The following is an 18,945-nucleotide window of genomic DNA, read 5'->3' as shown; positions in this document are numbered from 1 at the left end:
CTGATATACATTGATCCTGGGATTCTCTACTTCTTCTAGGCAGTGACTTTATTAAACCTCTGCACCTATTAAACTGCTTTCTGAAGTCATTCAACATTTTCTAGCCTTTGCTCTTCTAATTAGTTTTTCACTAGTGTTGTATTCTCACACGTGGTTTGTACTTACTTCTATCTGGCAGATCAAGTTCCTGGTTGTTTTATAATTTTGTTCTAGAATCCTCTATCAAATACTTACAATGTGAAGTGTGATCCCCCCCCACACACAGATCAAATGTTGGAGTTAACTTACATGGAAAAATCTAGGTTCCTAAAACCATTCATTATCTTATCTTCATTGTTAACAAGTATACTTTGAGATCCTGGTTTGTGCTAGGCCTGAAACTACAAAAGTGGGGAAATATATGGCCTGAAATTTCACCAAGAAATGCAACTGGGTACACCAGAAGTAAGAGGACAATAATGTCCACCAACATGGCTCACATGTAAGGTAGTTTGTACATTCCCTGCTTGCTTTTTGCATCATTGTATGTCCAGTGCCCTGCACAGTGCCTGACACATAGTAGGTACTTGACAAATTCTTGCCCAATAAATAGTGAAGAAGAGAAATAGAGCACAAATTAAATGTTTTATATTACTATGTTCTTGAATAGGCTCTATTTTAGGCCTTGTCCAGGAACCACCTTCAGCAAAATCATTAATACGTAAAGTTTGTCTTCAAACTTCAAGTCTGACTCTCTCCACACTCTCTACTAATGGAAAGAAAAACAACCCTAGAAAAAGAAGCTCTTTACACAATTTCCACTGATTTGTATAAGATTAATAATATTTGAAAATTTCCCATATTCCTCCCCAACCAATGGTGTTTCTTTTTTAATAGGAGGTCAAGAAAAGTTTAAGCCAAAGGAATTAATCTCCAATATTATAATTTCAATTTTGAGCATCAGTTGCAGGTAGGCAAAGGGGAGAGACCACTTTTGGAGTAGAAAAATGAAGAGACTTTTGGTGCTCCTCAGATCAAAGTGATTAGCTGTCAATTCCAGATGTAAGGCTGGCATTTTTATGTTATAATCCAGGTCATTACTTCTAAGCACAATGCCTACACATCTCAAGTTCTAGAAACGTTTCTTTCAACACCACATGAAAAGGATCATACACACGATCAAGGGAGATTTATCCCTGGGATGCAAGGATGGTTTAAAATACATAAATCAGCTTTCCAACCAGGGCCCGGCAGAATGGCTCCCGCGAAGAAGGGTGGGGAGAAGAAGGGCCGTTCTTCCATCAACAGGTAGTGACCAGAGAATACACCATCAATATTCACAAGCATATCCATTGAGTGGGTTTCAAGAAGCGTGCGCCTCGGGCACTCAAAGAGATCCGGAAGTTTGCCATGAAGGAGATGGGAACTCCAGATGTGTGCATTGACACCAGGCTCAACAAAGCCATCTGGGCCAAAGGAATAAGGAATGTTCCATACTGTATCCATGTGCGGTTGTCCAGAAAATGTAAAAAGGATGAAGATTCACCAAACAAGCTCTACACACTGGTTACCTATGTACCTGTCACCACTTTTAAAAATCTACAGACAGTTAATGTGGACGAGAACTAATCGCTGATGGTCAAATAAAGGTATAAAACTGAAAAAAAATACATAAATCAATAAATATGACACACAACATTAACAGAATGAAGGATAAAAATCACATGATTATCTCAATAGATACAGAAAAAGCATTTGACAAAATTCAACACCCTTTCATGAGTAAAAACTCTCAACAAACTAGGTATAGAAGGAATGTACCTCAATATAATAAAGGCCATATATGAAAGCCCACAGCTAACAGCAGACTCAATGGTGAAAAACTGAAAGCTTTTCCTCTAAGATCAGAAATAAGACGGTGATGCCCACCCTCACCATTCCTATCCAACATAGTACTGGAACTCATAACCAGAGTGATTAGGCAAGAAAAAGAAATAAAAGGCATCAAAATTGGAAAAGAAGTTAATTATTTTGGGCCCTAGATTGCTTGATCTCATATGTAGAAAACCTCAAAGACAACACACACACACACACACACACACACACACACACACACACACACACTAGAACTGATTAATGAACTTGATAAAGCTGCAGGAAAAAAATCAGCATACAAAAATCAGTTGTATTCCTATATACTAACAGTGAATATCCAAAATGAAATTAAGAAAATCCTGTTTACAAAAGCATCAAAAATAAAATACTTAGGAATAAATTCAACCAAGGAGGTGAAAGACTTATACACTGGAAGCCACAAAATGTTGATGAAAGAAAACAAGAAGACACAAATAAATGGAAAGACATTTCCAGCTCATGGATTTGAAGACTTAATATTTCAAATTGTCCATACTACTCAAAGCAATCTATATATTTGGTATTATCCCCATCAAAATTCCAATGGCATTTTTTTTACAGAAATAAAAAAAAAATTCCTAAAATTCATATGGAACCATAAAGGACCCTGAATAGACAAAGCAATGCTGAGAAAGAAGAATAAGCTGGAGGTATCATACTTCCTGGTATCAAAATATATTACCAAACTACAGTAATAAAAAACACTATGGTACTGGCATTAGAACAGACATATAGATCAATGGAACAGAATAAAGAACATAGACATAAACACACACACCTATAGTCAAGTGTCTTCAAAAACAGAGTCAGGAATACACAAAGGGGAAAAGACAGTCTCTTCAATAAATCGTGTTGGGAAAACTGGATATGAACATGAAAAAGGATGAAATTGGACCTTTATCTTACACTACACACAAAAATTAATTCAAAATGGATCAAAGATCTAAATGTGTAAAAGCTAAGACTATAAAACTCGTAGAAGGCAATAGGGGAAAATCTTCTTGGTGTTAGTCTTGGCAATGATTTCTTGGATATGACACCAAAAGTGCAATCCACAAGGCAAAATAGACAAAGGGGACTACATCAAACCAAAAAGCTCTGTGAGGCAAAGGAAACAATCAACAGAGTGAAAAGGCAACCTACGGAATGGGAGAAAATATTTGCAAACTCTATATGACATAAGGGGTTAATATCTAAAATATATATGGAACTTCTACAACTCAACAGCAATAAAACAAATAACCCAATTAAAAAATGAGCAAAGGACTCAAACAGATATTTCTCTGAAGAAGACACAAATGGTCAGTAGGAAGGGCGCCTGGGTGGCTCAGTCGGTTGAGCATTTGACTCTTGATTTTGGTTCAGGTCATGATCTCAGGGTCCTGGGATTGAGCCCCACGTCAGGATCTGCGCTTAGCAGGCAGTCTGCTTGAGAATTCTCTCTCTCCCTCTCCCTCTGCCCCTCTGCCTACTCATGTTCTCTCTGTCTCTCTCAAATAAATCTTATAAAAATGGCCAGTAAGTATAAGAAAAGGTGCTCAATGGGGCACCTGGACAGCTAAGTCGGTTAAGGGTCTCCCTTCCCCTTCAGGTCAGGTCAGGACCCCAGGACCCTGGGATTGAGCCTGGCATCGGCTCCCTGCTCAGCAGGGAGCCAGCTTCTCCCTCTGCCACTCACCCTGCTTGTGCTCTCCTCTCTCTCTCCCTCTCTCTCTTTCTGCCTGTCAAATATATAAATAAAATCTTTTTAAAAAATGGAAAGAAAGAAAAGGTGCCCAACATCAGTAATCATCAGGGAAATGCAACTCAAAGCCACAATGAGATATCACCTCACACCTCTCAAGACGGCTATTACCAAAAAACAAAAAGAAATCAAGTGTTGGCAAGGATGTCAAGAAACTGAAAACTTTTGCACACTGCTGGTGGGAATGTGAAATGGTACAGTAGCTGTGGAAAATAGTGTGGACTTTCCTCAAAGTATTAGAAGTATAACTACCATCTTATCTAGTTATCCAGCTTCTGGATATATATCCAAAAGAACTGGAATCAGGATCTCAAAGAGATATGTGCATGTTTATGTTTTTTAAGGTTTTATTTTAATTCCAATTAGTTAACATACAGTGTAATATTAGTTTCAAGTGTACGATATAGTGATTCAGTACTTCCATACAACACCCTGTGCTCATCACAAGTGCACTCCTTAATCCCCATCACCTATTTCATCCCCTTCCCCTCTGGTAACCATCAGTTTGTTCTCTATAAATAAGAGTCTCTTTCTTGATTTCTCACTCTCTCTCTCTCAATCTCTCTCTCTCATTTTTTTCCCTTTGCTTGTTTGTGTGCACATTTGTGTTTATTGCAGCACTATTCACAATAGCCAAGATAGGGAACCACCTAAATGTCCATCAATGGATGAATGGATAAAGAAAATGTGGTATATACGTCAAAGAGAATAATAAGCCTCTCTCTCTCTCTCTCTCAAAAAATTCATTCATTCATTCATTCATTCAAAAAGGGTGCCTGGGTGGCTCAGTCGGTTAAGCATCTGACTCTTGATTTTGGCTCAGGTCATGATCTCAGGGTCTTGCTCTGCACTGGGCGTGCAGCCTGCCTAAGATTCTCTCTCTCCCTCTGCCCCCCCCTCAAATAAATAGAATATTATTAAACCTTAAAAAGAAGGAAATGCTGCCATATGCAATAATGTGCATAAACCTGGAAGATATTATGCTAAGTGAAATAAGCCAGTCACAGAAGGACAAATACTGCACATTCCACTTAAAGGACATACCTAAAATAGCCAAACTCTTAGAAGCAGAGAGTAGAATAGTGGTTGCTGAGGGCTGTGAAGAGAAGGAAATGGGAAGTTGTTTAATGGGTATAGGGCTTCGGTCAAGCAAGATGAATAGATTCTAGAGATCTGCCACACAACATAGTTCATATAGTTAACAACACTCTACAGTGCACTTAAAAATTTGTTAAGGATAGACGTCATGTTGAGTGTTCTTATCACAACAAAAAAATAGTTTAAAAAGTTTTACTTTTTTAAAATAGCATTTTCCAAGTTTACACATGTACAGCATGGGTTTTTCCTCACCCCACGTGTTAGAAAGTAGCTCTTGCTATTTGTTCTCGGTTGTTATTGCTCTTTGTTAAACAACCCTCATGCCAATGGTTTGTCCCTCTATTTTTTTTCTGGGCTCTATTTCATGCATTGGGTGGTATTTCTAACTCTGCTAGGACTCCCTGTAGAACCAGAAAATTCTGTATTACTCTAGGATTTAGTCTTGTTCCTAATCCCAAGATTTTGCAGGAGGAAACTCATTCTTAAAAAAAAATAAAGTAGGAAACAGAGAAGAAAGGAAGACAAGGAAGGAAGACAAAGAAAGAAGGGTGGGAGGAAGGAAGGGAGGAGGGAGGGAGATGCCCCACGCCTTCCCTTGCTGATTTGGACTTAAAGACAACATTATAAAGCCCTTTGTAAAAGACACTGTTTTCAAAACAAGCTGGCTGAAGCCTCCCCTGGGGTTAATGGGAAATGTGGACATAACTAAAAGCTTGACGGTAGGAAATTTTGGAAATAGAATACTACTGACCCACAGCTCTTCTGGGGCCGTTGCCTAGGCAACTCAGATTCTAACACCTGCATGGAATCAGGCTTCCACGGAAGGTAGCTAGAGCATAGGGATGCACTGTTTCATTTCAGGTGGCTTTCACAATCTGGTGGGAAGGCTGATTTCACAAGGAAAACGACTGTTCTTTAAACATGTACAAAGAAAGACTATGACAAATAGCTCTGAAGAAAATGGTTCCTCATCCTAGCTTGTCAAGCCGAGGACTTCTAAGGATAATTGATCTTTGCCGTTACAGCCTGAATCAACTTAACAGCTTGTGTAAGACAACATCAGGAAGAAATAAAAAGAGTCATGAGTGAATCTAAATGAAAGCTGGGGTGAGAACCTGTGAGCCCAAATCTTGATTTAATGTGTTGAAAGTTCTTCCGCCCCCCTTCCCTTCTTTTTCTCTTTCGTTCTTTCTTTGGCTTCATTTATTTTTACTACATATTGCAGTAAAACTGATATATCTCAGTTAAAAGTCTCAGCTCCCACATGGGCTGTCCTTCTTCCCCATTACAATCTTTTTAACAAACAAGAGCTGTCAACTACTCACCATGTAATTCACTGTTCAAAGGTCTTCAATTTGCCTTCTGTGCATGCAAATCTCTGGCATGGTTACCCAGTGTGTTCATTTCAGTGCATCCTCTGTACGTTCATAATCCTGCCAAGGACTCCAGTCTGCTGATAAATTCCATTAATGGGGTAAATAATTGAGAGGGATAGGAAACCTTCTTGTAAATCACTCTTCAGCATCCCCAAACCAAGACCGGGATTAGGATTTAGACAGACACTTCTAATCCTTCCAATTGATCCCACCTGTAGCAGAGTTAGTGCTGACCTAAATGCATTGACCCAGAGATTAACAAACAATTAGGGTCCTCCGGATAAACGCGTCCTCCACCGACTACTGCATTCTTCTGCCTTTCAAAATCAGACTTACACACCCTAGGATTTCCCTCTGTTTTCTTCCTTTCTTTTTTTTTTTTTAATAATGATTTTTAATTATATTATGTTAGTCACCATACAGTACATCCCCGGTTTTCGATGTAAGGCTTGATGATTCATTAGTTGTGTATAACACCCAGTGCACCATGCAATATGTGCCCTCCTTACTACCCATCACCGGTCTATCCCATTCCCCCACGCCCCTCCCCTCTGTAGCCCTCAGTTTGTTTCTCATAGTCCATAGTCTCTCATGTTTCATTCCCCCTTCTGATTACCCCCCCTTTCTTTATCCCTTTCTTCCCCTATTGATCATTCTAGTTCTTATGTTCCATAGATGAGAGAAATCATATGATAGTTGTCTTTCTCTGCTTGACTTATTTCACTAAGCATTATCTCCTCCAGTGCCGTCCATGTTGTAGCAAATGTTGAGAACTCATTCTTTCTGATTGCTGAGTAATATTCCATTGTATATATGGACCACAACTTCTTAATCCAGTCATCTGTTGCAGGGCACCTCGGCTCCTTCCACGATTTAGCTATTGTGGACATTGCTGCTATGAACATTGGGGTGCATATGGCCCTTCTCTTCACTACGTCTGTATCTTAGGGGTAAACACCCAGTAGTGCAATGGCTGGATCATAGGGTAGCTCAATTTTTAACTTTTTAAGGGACCTCCACACTGTTTTCCAGAGTGGCTGTACCAACTTGCATTCCCACCAACAATGTAGGAGGGATCCCCTTTCTCCACATCCTCTCCAACAATTGTTGTTTCTTGCCTTGTCTATTTTTGCCATTCTAACTGGTGTAAGGTGGTATCTTAGTGTGGTTTTGATTTGAATTTCCTTGATGGCTAATGATTTTGAACATTTTTTCATGTGTCTGTTAGCCATTTGTATGTCTTCATTGGAAAAGTGTCTGTTCATATCTTCTGCCCATTTTTTGATTTGTTTATTTGTTTCTCGTGTATTGAGTTTGAGAAGTTCTTTGTAGATCTTGGATACCAGTCCTTTATCTGTAGTGTCATTTGCAAATATCTTCTCCCATTCCGTGGGCTGCCTCTTAGTTTTTCTGACTGTTTCCTTGGCTGTGCAGAAACTTTTAATCTGGATGAAGTCCCATAAATTCATTTTGTCTTTTGTTTCTCTTGCCTTTGGGGATGTATCATGAAAAAGGTTGCTTTGGCCGATGTCGTAGAGGTTGCTGCCTATGTTCTCCTCTAGAATTTTGATGGATTCCTGTCTCACATCGAGGTCTTTCATCCATTTGGAGTTTATTTTTGTGTATGGTGTGAGATAGTGGTCAAGTTTCATTCTTTTGCATGTAGCTGTCCAATTTTCCCAGCACCATTTATTGAAGAGACTGTCTTTTTCCCACCGGATGTTTTTTCCTGCTTTATCAAATATTAGTTGCCCAAAGAGCTGAGGGTCCATTTCTGGGCTCTCTATTCTGTTCCATTGGTCTATGTGTCTGTTTTTGTGCCAGTACCATGCTGTCTTTGTGATCACAGCTTTGTAGTACAGCTCGAAATCCGGCATTGTGATGCCCCCAGCTTTGTTTTTCCTTTTCAACAGTTCCTTGGAGATTCGGGGTCTTTTCTGGTTCCATACAAATTTAAGGACTATTTGTTCCAGTTCTTTGAAAAACGTTCTCGGTATTTTGATCGGGATAGCATTGAAAGTGTAGATTGCTCTGGGTAGCATGGACATTTTAACTATGTTAATTCTTCCGATCCATGAGCATGGAATATCTTTCCATCTTTTTATGTCTTCCTCAATGTCTTTTAAGAGTGATTTATAGTTTCTAGAATAAAGGTCCTTTACGTCTCTGGTTAAGTTAATTCCAAGGTAACGTATGGTTTTTGGTGCTATTGTAAATGGGATGGATTCCCTAATTTCTCTTTCTTCGTTCTCGTTATTCGTGTACAGAAATGCAACTGATTTCTGAGCATTGATTTTGTATCCCGCCACATTACTGAATTGCTCTATAACTTCTAATAGTTTGGGAGTGGCTTCTTTTGGGTTTTCCATATAGAGTATCATGTCATCTGCGAAGAGAGACATTTTGACTTCTTCTTTGCCGATTTGAATACCTTTGATCCCTTTTTGTTGTCTGATTGCTGTTGCAAGGACTTCTAGTACTATGTTGAATAATAGTGGCGAGAGTGGGCATCCTTGTCGTGTTCCTGATCTTAAGGGAAAGGCTTCCAGCTTTTCCCCATTGAGAATAATATTTGCAGTAGGCTTTTCATAGATGGCTTTTATGAGATTGAGAAATGTACCTTCTATTCCTACACTCTGAAGGGTTTTAATCAGGAAAGGATGCTGTATTTTGTCAAATGCTTTTTCGGCATCGACTGAGAGGATCATATGGTTCTTGAGTCTTTTCTTGTTGATATGATGTATCACGCTGATTGATTTGCGAATATTGAACCACGCTTGCATCCCAGGTATGAATCCCACTTGATCATGGTGGATAATCCTTTTAATGAACTGTTGGATTCTATTAGCAAGTATCTTGTTGAGGATTTTGGCATCCATATTCATTAGGGAAATCGGTCTGTAATTCTCCTTTTTGAGGGGGTCTTTGCCTGATTTGGGGATCAAGGTAATATTGGCCTCATAGAATGAGTTTGGTAGCTTTCCTTCTGTTTTATTTTTTGAAATAGCTTTAGGAGAATAGGTATTATTTCTTCTTTGAATGTTTGGTAGAATTCCCCAGGAAAACCGTCCGGGCCTGGAGTTTTGTTATTTGGAAGGTTGTTTATCACTGACTCAATTTCTTCATAATTAATTGGCCTGTTTAAGAAATCAATTTCTTCCTGTTTCAATCTTGGTAGTTTATAGGTTTCCAGGAAGGATTCCATCTCTTCCAGATTGCTTAGTTTATTGGCATATAGCTGTTGATAAAAATTTCTAATAATCCTTCCAATTTCAATGGTGTTCGTCATGACCTCTCCTTTTTCATTCATAATTTTAATAATCTGGGTCCTTTCTCTTTTCTTTTGGATAAGTCTTGCCAGTGGTCTGTCAATTTTATTGATTCTCTCCAAGAACCAGCTTCTAGTCCTGTTGATCTGCTCTACTGTACTTCTGGTTTCTGCTTGATTGATTTCAGCTTTAATTTTGGTCAACTGCTTCCTTGTGTGTGGATTAGGCCTGTCCCTCTGTTGCTGTTCTAGCTTCTTGAGGTGAGAATATAAAAACTGCATTTTAGATTTTTCTATTCTTTTGAGTGAGGCTTGGATGGCTATGTATTTCCCCCTTAGGACTGCCTTTGCAGTATCCCATAGGTTTTGGACTGTTGTATTTTCATTCTCATTGGTCTCCATAAATTGTTTAATTTGATTTTTGATTTCCTGGTTTATCAAGTCATTCCTGAGCAGGATGGTTCTTAGTCTCCAAGTGTTTGAGTTTCTTCCAAATTTTTCCTTGTGGTTGAGTTCCAATTTCAGAGCGTTGTGGTCTGAGAATATGCAGGGGATAATTTCAATCTTTTGGTATTGGTTGAGACCTGTTTTGTGTCCCAGAACATGGTCTATTCTTGAGAATGTTCCATGGGCATTAGAATAGAATGAGTATTCTTTGGTTCTGGGGTGTAGTGTTCTATATATACCTAAGAGGTCCAACTCGTCGAGTATGGCATTCAAAGCCTTTGATTCTTTGCTTAGTTTTTGCCAGGGTGTTCTGTCTATTTCTGAGAGTGGAGTGTTGAGGTCCCCTACTATTAATGTATTTTTATCTATATGTCTCTTTATTCTGGTTAAGAGTTGGCTTGTGTATCTTGCTGCTCCCCTGTTGGGGGCATATATATTTATAATTGTCATATCCACTTGTTGAATACTTTCTTTAAGAATAATATAGTGCCCTTCTGCATCTCTAACTATAGTCTGTAGTTTAAAATCCAGTTTATCTGATATGAGAATTGCTACCCCAGCTTTCTTTTGAGGTCCATTTGCGTGAAAGATGGTACTCCATCCCCTTACTCTCAGTCTGAATGCATCTTTGGGTTCGAAATGAGTCTCTTGTAGACAGCAAATGGATGGGTCATTTCTTTTTATCCAATCTGCAACCCTGTGGCGTTTAAAGCAAGAATTTAAACCATTAATGTTAAGACTGAGTACTGAGAGATATGCTTTTAATTCTGCCATGTTGTCAGTAAAGTCTTTGTTTGTATTGGCTGTGACTTTCTGTTTTGTATCACTCTTGGGGCCTTTTTACTTTTATAGAACCCCCCGTAATACCTCCTGTAGGGCTGGTTTCGTGGTTACGAAATTGGCTAGTGACCGTCGATTCTGAAATGTCTTTATTTCTCCATCAATTCTGAATGACAGCCTTGCTGGATAAAGGATCCTTGGCTGCATGTTTTTCTCTGAAAGAGCTTTAAAAATGCTCCCCCAACCCTTTCTCTCATTCCAGGTCTGTGTAGACAGGTCTGACGTAATTCTGATGCCTTTGCCTTGGTACGTGAGAAATTTCTTTGCCCTGGCCGCTTTCAATACTGTATCCTTAGATCTCATATTTGCGAGTTGCACTATGACGTGACGTGGTGTAGGTCTGTCATGGTTGAGCTTGGGAGGGGTCCTCTCTGCCTCTTGGACACGAATTTTTGTTTCCCTTGCTAGATTAGGGAAGTTTTCAGCTACAATTTGTTCAAATATCTCTTCTAGACCTCTGTTTTTCTCCACCCCCTCGGGGATGCCGATGATTCTAACATTGGATCGTTTCGTTGAGTCAGTAATCTCCCGTAGCCAACATTCGTGGGCATGGATTTTTTTAAGACCATCTTCTATTTTTATTTTTTCCTCTATTAACCCATCCTCCAATTCACTAACCCTTTCCTCCACTTCGGTGACCCTGGCCGTCAGAGCCTCTAGTTTTGCCTGCATTTGGCTCATAGAATTTTTAATTTCTGTCAAATTCGCTCTCATTTCCACCCTTAGGGATTCTATATTCTCAGTAACATTTTCCTGAATACTTTTTTCAAGTCTACTCATTATCTTGACCATTGTTACTCTGAATTCCATTTCTGATAATTTGGTTACATCCATATCCGTTACTTCTGTGGCAGAGGCCACTGACTCACTGTCTTTTCTTTGCTGGGGGGGGGGGGCTTCTCCTTCTTGTCATTCTAATGAGGGGAGGTTGCGGGGTTGTCCAGAGCCCAAAATTATTGACTGGGTCCCAGGCCGTGCCCCTTGTTTTATAGGGATCTTAGAGATGTGGGCTTCTTCTTTAAAGATTTTATTTATTTACTTATCTGAGAGAGGGAGACAGACAGTCAGCAAGAACGGAACAGAAGCAGGGGAGTGAGAGAGGAAGAAGCAGGCTCCCAGTGGAGGAGCCCGATGAGGGACTCCTTTCCGGAATGCCGGGATCACGCCCTAAGCCGGAGACAGGCGCTCAATGACTGCGCCACCCAGGCGCCTCCGGTTGTGGGCTTCTTGATTTTTCAGCCTGCCTTCTGGGGGAGGGGCCTGCCGCGCCGATACTCAGGCAACCCTGTTTGGTTAGAGTCTCCGTGTCCCCTGCGAGGGAGGATGGGGATGGGCACTCTCTGAGCCGGTATTTCCAGGCTTTTGTTCTCTGGCGGCTTTCCCTGGCGGCCGGCTATGCCTCTTCTGAGGGTCAGAGCAGCAGAGGCTGCATTGTCACAGAACAGAGGGATTGCGGCCCGTTCTCCACTGATGTTCTGGCCACTTTAACTCTATTACTGTTGGTGCTGCTCAACCCTGCAGCGTCCCGGGATGTGTGCACCAACTCGGCGTCCCTGCCCTCACTTCCAGGGCCGCCCCGTCTCTGTCCTTTGTGTTTCTAATGCCGCCAGCCACCGGCCGCCCCGCACGCTCCCGGGTCTCCCAGTCTCAGTCTATGCCCGGTGAGCACACCTCGATTCCGGAGTTTCGGGAGAAGCCTGGTGGCGCGCGCACCCGGTTCAGGGTCTCAGTCTGCTGTTTCGCGGGTGCCGACCGCGAGTCCGCCCGCTCCCCCGTGCAGGTGGCCCGCCAGCCGCCAGCCGCCCCGCGCACGCTCCAGGAGCTCCCGGTCTCAGTCTGGATCCCGTGAGCACACCGGGATTCCAGTGTTCTGGGAGATGCCTGGTGGCGCGCGTTCACGGCTCACCGGTCTCAGTCCACTCTCTCGCAGGTGCCCTCTGTGAGTCCGCCCACTCCCCCGTGCAGGTGGCTGCCGCTTCCCGGCGCCCAAACGCGGCGGCTCCCTCCCCCTTCCGTTTATCTTCCGATATCTGTGCACGGTTTACAGCTCCCCTCTTCGTACCTCAATACTCAGCGCTGGAGATGTTCATTTGTAGAGATCCAGATGCATCATCCTGCGTCTCAGGCTGATTCCGTGGTTATTTAGGCTGGTCTGGTACCTATCCAGCTCGACTCAGGGGACCGGCTGAAAAGGGGTCCCCTACTCCTCCGCCATCTTAACTCCCTCTCCTGTTTTCTTCCTTTCTCCTTTCTGTCAAGTAGCCACACATTGCCCCTTCTCCGGGACAGCTTGAAATGCCAGAACATTCATCAGCTGTGATTTCAGTCCAGGATATGAAAGATGGTCCAGGCTGGCTCCCTGCAAAATTCAGAATAGGTGTAGTTTGTCTCTCTTTCTAGTCCCCTTAAATGTCTTCACTGCCTTTCCCTCCAACTTAACCCACACCTCAGCTAAACTCCTAGGCTCTAGATCTATCCTTTTTCCCCAAGTGGTCCTTCTGTCATGGGCACCATTCATTCAGGGCCCTGTTCTCGATTCCTAAGGTAAGAGCTGAGGTGTTGGTGGCTGAAAATTACTTGTATTAAATTAGGGCTACTATGTGGCAGATATTTTTAAAAAAATAACAGCTTTATTGAGGCATAATTCACATACCACAAAATTCACTCGTCTAAAGTGTACCATTCAGTGTTTTTAAATATATTCACAAGGTTGTACAACCATTACCACTATCAAGTTCCTGAACATTCTTGTCCCCCCCCCAAGAAATCCTGTACCCATGATGGACATTTTATATAAGTGTAAACACAGTATGTGGTCATTTGTCACTGGCTTCTTTCACTTAGCATGTTTTCAAGGGTCATGTGTGTTGTAGCACGTGTCAGTACTTTGTTCCTTCTTTATGGCTGAATAATATTCCATTTTATTGGCTTTACCACTTCTGTTCATTCGTTTATCAATGGACAAACATTTGGGTGATTTCCACTTTTTGGCTATTGTGAATAACGCCTCCATGAACATTATGTGTACATTTTTGTGTGGATATATGTTTTCGGTTCTCCTAGGTATATGCCTAAAACTGGAATTGCTGGGTTATGGGATAACTCTATGTTGAACTTTTTGAGGAACTACCAAACTGTTTTCCAAAGACGCTGTACCATTTTACCCTCCTACTAGCAATATATGAGGGGTTTTGTTTCTCTGTGTCCTTGCCAACACTCATTATTATCTGTCTTTTTTTTAGTATGGTAGGCATTTTCACATGTACATTGTCTCATTTTATATCCACAACAACCATGAAGGTAGATATTATTTTCCCCATTTTGTAAATGAAGACATCAAGACACAGATAAATAAGGCAATGTTATTTACCGAGTGCTGTGATGTGACAGGCATTCTGAGAAGCCCTGTCTCCTTTAATCTGCACAACAATCCCGTGAGGTAGATGCTATTTGAATTCTAGATGTGCAGAGAGGTTAAAATAACTTAGTGAAAGTCACATAGCCACTAATCAGTGGAGCCAGAATTTAAACCCAGACAGTCTGTTTCTGGTGCAGTCAGAGTTCAAACCCAAGGCCATTGGGCTCCAACAAACTCCATGCACGTAAATAAAATTTCTAAAGTGATGTTTTTTAATTAAGATTTCCATAAGCTCTTGTGTGTCTCTGTAAATATTTTTTAAAGATTTTATTTATTTATTTATTTTAGAGAGGCAGAGGCAGGAGAAGAGGGAGAGTATCCTCAGGCAGGCTCCCCACTGAGTGTGGAGCCCCATATGGGGCTTGATCCCTGGACCCTGAGATCATGACCTGCTCTGAAACCAAGAGTCAGATGCTTAACCAACTGAGCCATCCAGGCACCCGTCTCTATAAATATTAATATCTAACAGTTATTAAGGGTTCACTATGTGCTAGACAATGTTGTATGGGCTTTACATATACTAAATAACTGAATCATTACAACAGTCCTACAGTGTTGGTATTATTATCATCCACATTTTATAGATGAGGAAACTGAGGCACAGAGAGTTCAAGTAACTTGTCCAAGGACACGCAGCTAGTAGGTGGTAGAGCCAGACTGTGAAGAAAATAAGTGGTCTAGATTTAGAGTCAAAGCTCTTAACCACTGCCCCTTAAAAGAAATCACAGGGTGGGCCCATTGGATTTATCCAAAAACTCAAAAATACCCATTGGATTTCCAGACTTCAGTGACAATATAATTAATGATCATTTTAGAACAACTATTTGGATTCCTTGTGAGTCAAACAACATTCAAGAACTCCACATCCATGAGTATAATCAGGGATCATGCCTACAGACTTTTTAGGACCACTGGGTCAGAAAGCTCAGCCACACTAACTGGTTAAATATTGTCCCACCGGAACGTTAGTGGGATCCTACTGGATTTTATTGAAACATATCAGTTCCTGTTCTACATTCCCAATATCAAAGCCTAACAATTTACAGAATTCAGTTATCTCTGAATGATCATTAGTTCCTAAGAAGCCATGGAATGAAAGCATCCAAAATGACCCTCTCGCCCCACAAGACTGATTGAGAGGGAAGACACCTCTCTCTAGCTTCCCTCTTAACTTTCGTTGCGGAGACAAAAATACAGTCCCTTCACATTTAATGATTTTTTTTTGTACTGCTGGACACTACAGGGAACCCCCAATTATCTACCTCATGGGAAAGTGGCAAAGGCTTTCCATGGCATTAGCCTGGGCTCTATGTATTCCTTTTTGAGACCAAGACACAGAATGAATAGCTGCCTCTGTGGGGCTGGGGCGAGGACTATAAAAATAGGTCCAGAATGATGTGTTCCTCGTTAATCATCCAGAACGAGGCTTGGACAAGTAGCTCCTTGCAGTTAGGAAGTCACATGAGAACCTGGAGAGCAAGGAAGGTGGGGGAAAATGAATGAAAGTAGGAGAAGAAAACTATAAGAAAGGATGTTAGACAAATGTCCACATTTTGCCACAAGGCCTGCTGTGTCACGTCTAAGCCCACGGAGCATGAGGAGGGAAACGGAAGCTGTGAGCTCTACGTGCCGATCACCGTGTAGGAGTGTGAAAGGCACTCTCATTTCAGTGGTCACAAAGGCTCTGGGACGCATATCGTATTATTTGCTCCATTTTAGGTAAATGAGGCTGAGGCTGAGGCTGAGGCTGAGGCAGGGCGGGTAACCTGCCCAGGCCAGATTCAAAGCCCGATCTGCCTGATTCCAGGGCAGGCTCCGAACTGGAATTCTCAACCTCTCCTTAAATGTTTCACATAAACCCTACCCCACTGAAAGTTCTTCAGTGAATTCAGCAGTAATAACAAAGTTTTCTCTCCACTACAGCACTCAACAAGTTACATATATATATTGGTTCTTAAAAGAAGGACAGTTGGGGGTAGGAGGCAATATAATAATTACCAATTATATCTTCTCAATGGGCCTTATCGGTACTCTCGGTATAGTTTTTCATTTATTTCTCATAACAACTCTAAGAGGTAGGGGCAATTCTTGTTTTGTTTTGTTGTTTAGAAATGTATTTTTTTAATTTTTTATTTTTTAATACAATTTTTTATTATGTTATGTTAGTCACCATACAGTACATCCTTAGTTTTTGATGTAGTGTTCCATGATTCATTATTTGCGGATAACACCCAGTGCTCATTACAACACATGTTCTCCTTAATACCCATCACTGGTCTACCCCATCCCCCTCCCCCCTCCCTTCTGAAATCCTCAGATTGTTTCCCAGAGTCCATAGTCTCTCGTGGTTCATTCCCCCTTCTGTTTATCCCCCCTTCATTCTTCCCTTCCTTCTCCTACCGATCTTACTGCTATGTCTTATGTTCCATAAATGAGTGAAACCATATGATAATCGTCTTTCTCTGCTTGACTTATTTCACTTAGCATAATCTCCACCAGTCCCGTCCATGTTGCTGCAAATGTTGGGTAATCGTTCTTTCTGATGGCTGAGTAATATTCCAGTGTATATATGGACCACATCTTCTTAATCCAGTCATCTGTTGAAGGGCATCTCGGTTCCTTCCACAATTTGGCTATTGTGGACAATGCTGCTATGAACGTTGGGGTGCATATGGCCCTTCTCTTCACTACATCTGTATCTTTGGGGTAAATACCCAGTAGTGCAATTGCTGGATCATAGGGTAGCTCAATTTTTAACTTTTTAAGGAACCTCCACACTGTTTTCCAAAGTGGCTGTACCAACTTGCATTCCCACCAACAGTGTAAGAGAGATCCCCTTTCTCCACATCCTCTCCAACATTTGTTGTCTCTTGTCTGGTCAATTTTTGCCATTCTAACTGGCCTAAGGTGGTATCTCAAAGTGGTTTTGATTTGAATTTCCCTGATGGCTAATGATGTTGAACATTTTTTCATGTGTCTGTTAGCCATTTGTATGTCTTCATTGGAAAAGTGTCTGTTTATATCTTCTGCCCATTTTTTTATTTGATTATTTGTTTCTCGTGTATTGAGTTTGAGAAGTTCTTTGTAGATCTTGGATACCAGTCTTTTATCTGTAGTGTTATTTGCAAATATCTTCTCCCATTCCGTGGGCTGCCTCTTAGTTTTTTTGACTGTTTCCTTGGCTGTGCAGAAGCTTTTTATATTGATGAAGTCCCACAAGTTCATTTTTGCTTTTGTTTCCTTGCCTTTATGAGACATGTTATGAACAAGGCTCTGTGGCCAATGTCAAAGAGGTTACAGCCTATGTTCTCCTCTAGGATTTTGATGGATTCTTGTCTCGCATTGAGGTCTTTCATCCATTTGGAGTTTATCTTTGTGTATGGTGTGAGAGAGTGGTCAAGTTTCATTCTTTTGCATGAGGCTGTCCAATTTTCCCAGCACCATTTATTGAAGAGACTGTCTTTTATCCACTGTATGTTTTTTCCTACTTTGTCAAAGATTAGTTGTCCATAGAGCCGAGGGTCCATTTCTGGGCTCTCTATTCTGTTCCATTGGTCTATGTGTCAGTTTTTGTGCCAGTACCATGCTGTCTTGGTGATCACAGCTTTGTAGTATAGCTTGGAATCAGGCAACGTGATGCCCCCAGCTTTGTTTTTCCTTTTCAACAATTCCTTGGCTATTTGGGGACTTTTCTGGTTCCACACGCATTTTAGGGCTGTTTGTTCCAGCTCTTTGAAAAATGTCATTGGTATTTTGATCGGGATGGCATTGAACGTGTAGATTACTCTGGGTAGCATAGACATTTTAACTATGTTAATTCTTCCGATCCATGAGCATGGAATGTTTTCCCATCTTTTTGTGTCTTCTTCAATGTCTTTCAAGAGTGATAAAGAGTTTATTTATTCCACATGAGTGAAACCACATGATAATTTCTTTCTCTGCTTGACTTATTTCACTTAGCATAATCCCCTCCAGTTCCAGCCACGTCGGTGTAAATGGTAGGTGTTCATCCTTTCTGGTGGCTGAGTAATATTCCATCGTGTATATGGACCACATCTTCTTTATCCATTCGTCTGTTGTACATGGAATATAAGGAATAGTGCAGAGGGTCATAGGGACAGGGAGGGAAAACTGAATGGGAAGAAATCAGAGAGGGAGACAAACCACAAGAGACTCTTGACTCCAGGAAGCAAACTGAAGGTTGCGGAAAGGAAGGGGGTGGGGGGATGGGGTAACTGGGTGATGGGCATCAAGGAGGGCATGGGATGTGATGAGCGCTGGGTGTTATACACAACTAATGAATCATTGAACACACACCAAAAACTAATGATGTTTGCCTAATTGAATTAAAATTTAAAAAGATTCTATTTATTCATTTGACAGAGAAAGAGAGAGCACAAACAGGTGGAGCAATAGGCAGAGGGAGAGGGAGAAGCAGGCTCCCTGCTGAGCAGAAAGCCTGACGATGTGGGCTCCATCCCAGGACCCTGAGATCATGACCTGAGCTCAAGGCAGATGCTTAACCAACTGAGCCACCCAGGCGCCCCTATTTCATTTTTTTAAGTAAGCTCTACACCCAACGTGGGGTTTAAACTCCTGACTCTGAGATCAAGAGTCGAATGCTCTATCGACTGAGCCAGACAGGCACCCTAGGTAAGAACAATTCTTATTCTCACGTCAGAGGTGGAGAAAAAGATAAAGTCCAGAGAGGTTATGTGATTTGGCCAAGTTCATGCAGCCAGTAAGTGGTGGAGTCAGGAATCAAATTTAGGCAGCATGGTTCCAAGTCTCAGAGCTAAATTACTTTGCTATATATATTGCTACCGGATGCAAAGAGGCTAACTGGGGGCATTTAGTTTAT

General features: G+C 41.3%; 1 pseudogene; it reads left to right on the top strand.

Moving 5' to 3' along the window:
• The first annotated feature begins 1,219 nt into the window (after positions 1 to 1,219).
• Positions 1,220 to 1,641, top strand: LOC123796528 (large ribosomal subunit protein eL31 pseudogene; annotated as a pseudogene).
• The last annotated feature ends 17,304 nt before the right edge of the window (positions 1,642 to 18,945 follow it).

The sequence above is a fragment of the Ursus americanus genome, chromosome X (genome assembly GCF_024610735.1).
Source record: "Ursus americanus isolate L20-20 chromosome X, mUrsAme1.1.p, whole genome shotgun sequence".
Classification (NCBI taxonomy): domain Eukaryota; kingdom Metazoa; phylum Chordata; class Mammalia; order Carnivora; family Ursidae; genus Ursus; species Ursus americanus.
This window is presented reverse-complemented; position numbering and strand designations above follow the sequence as displayed.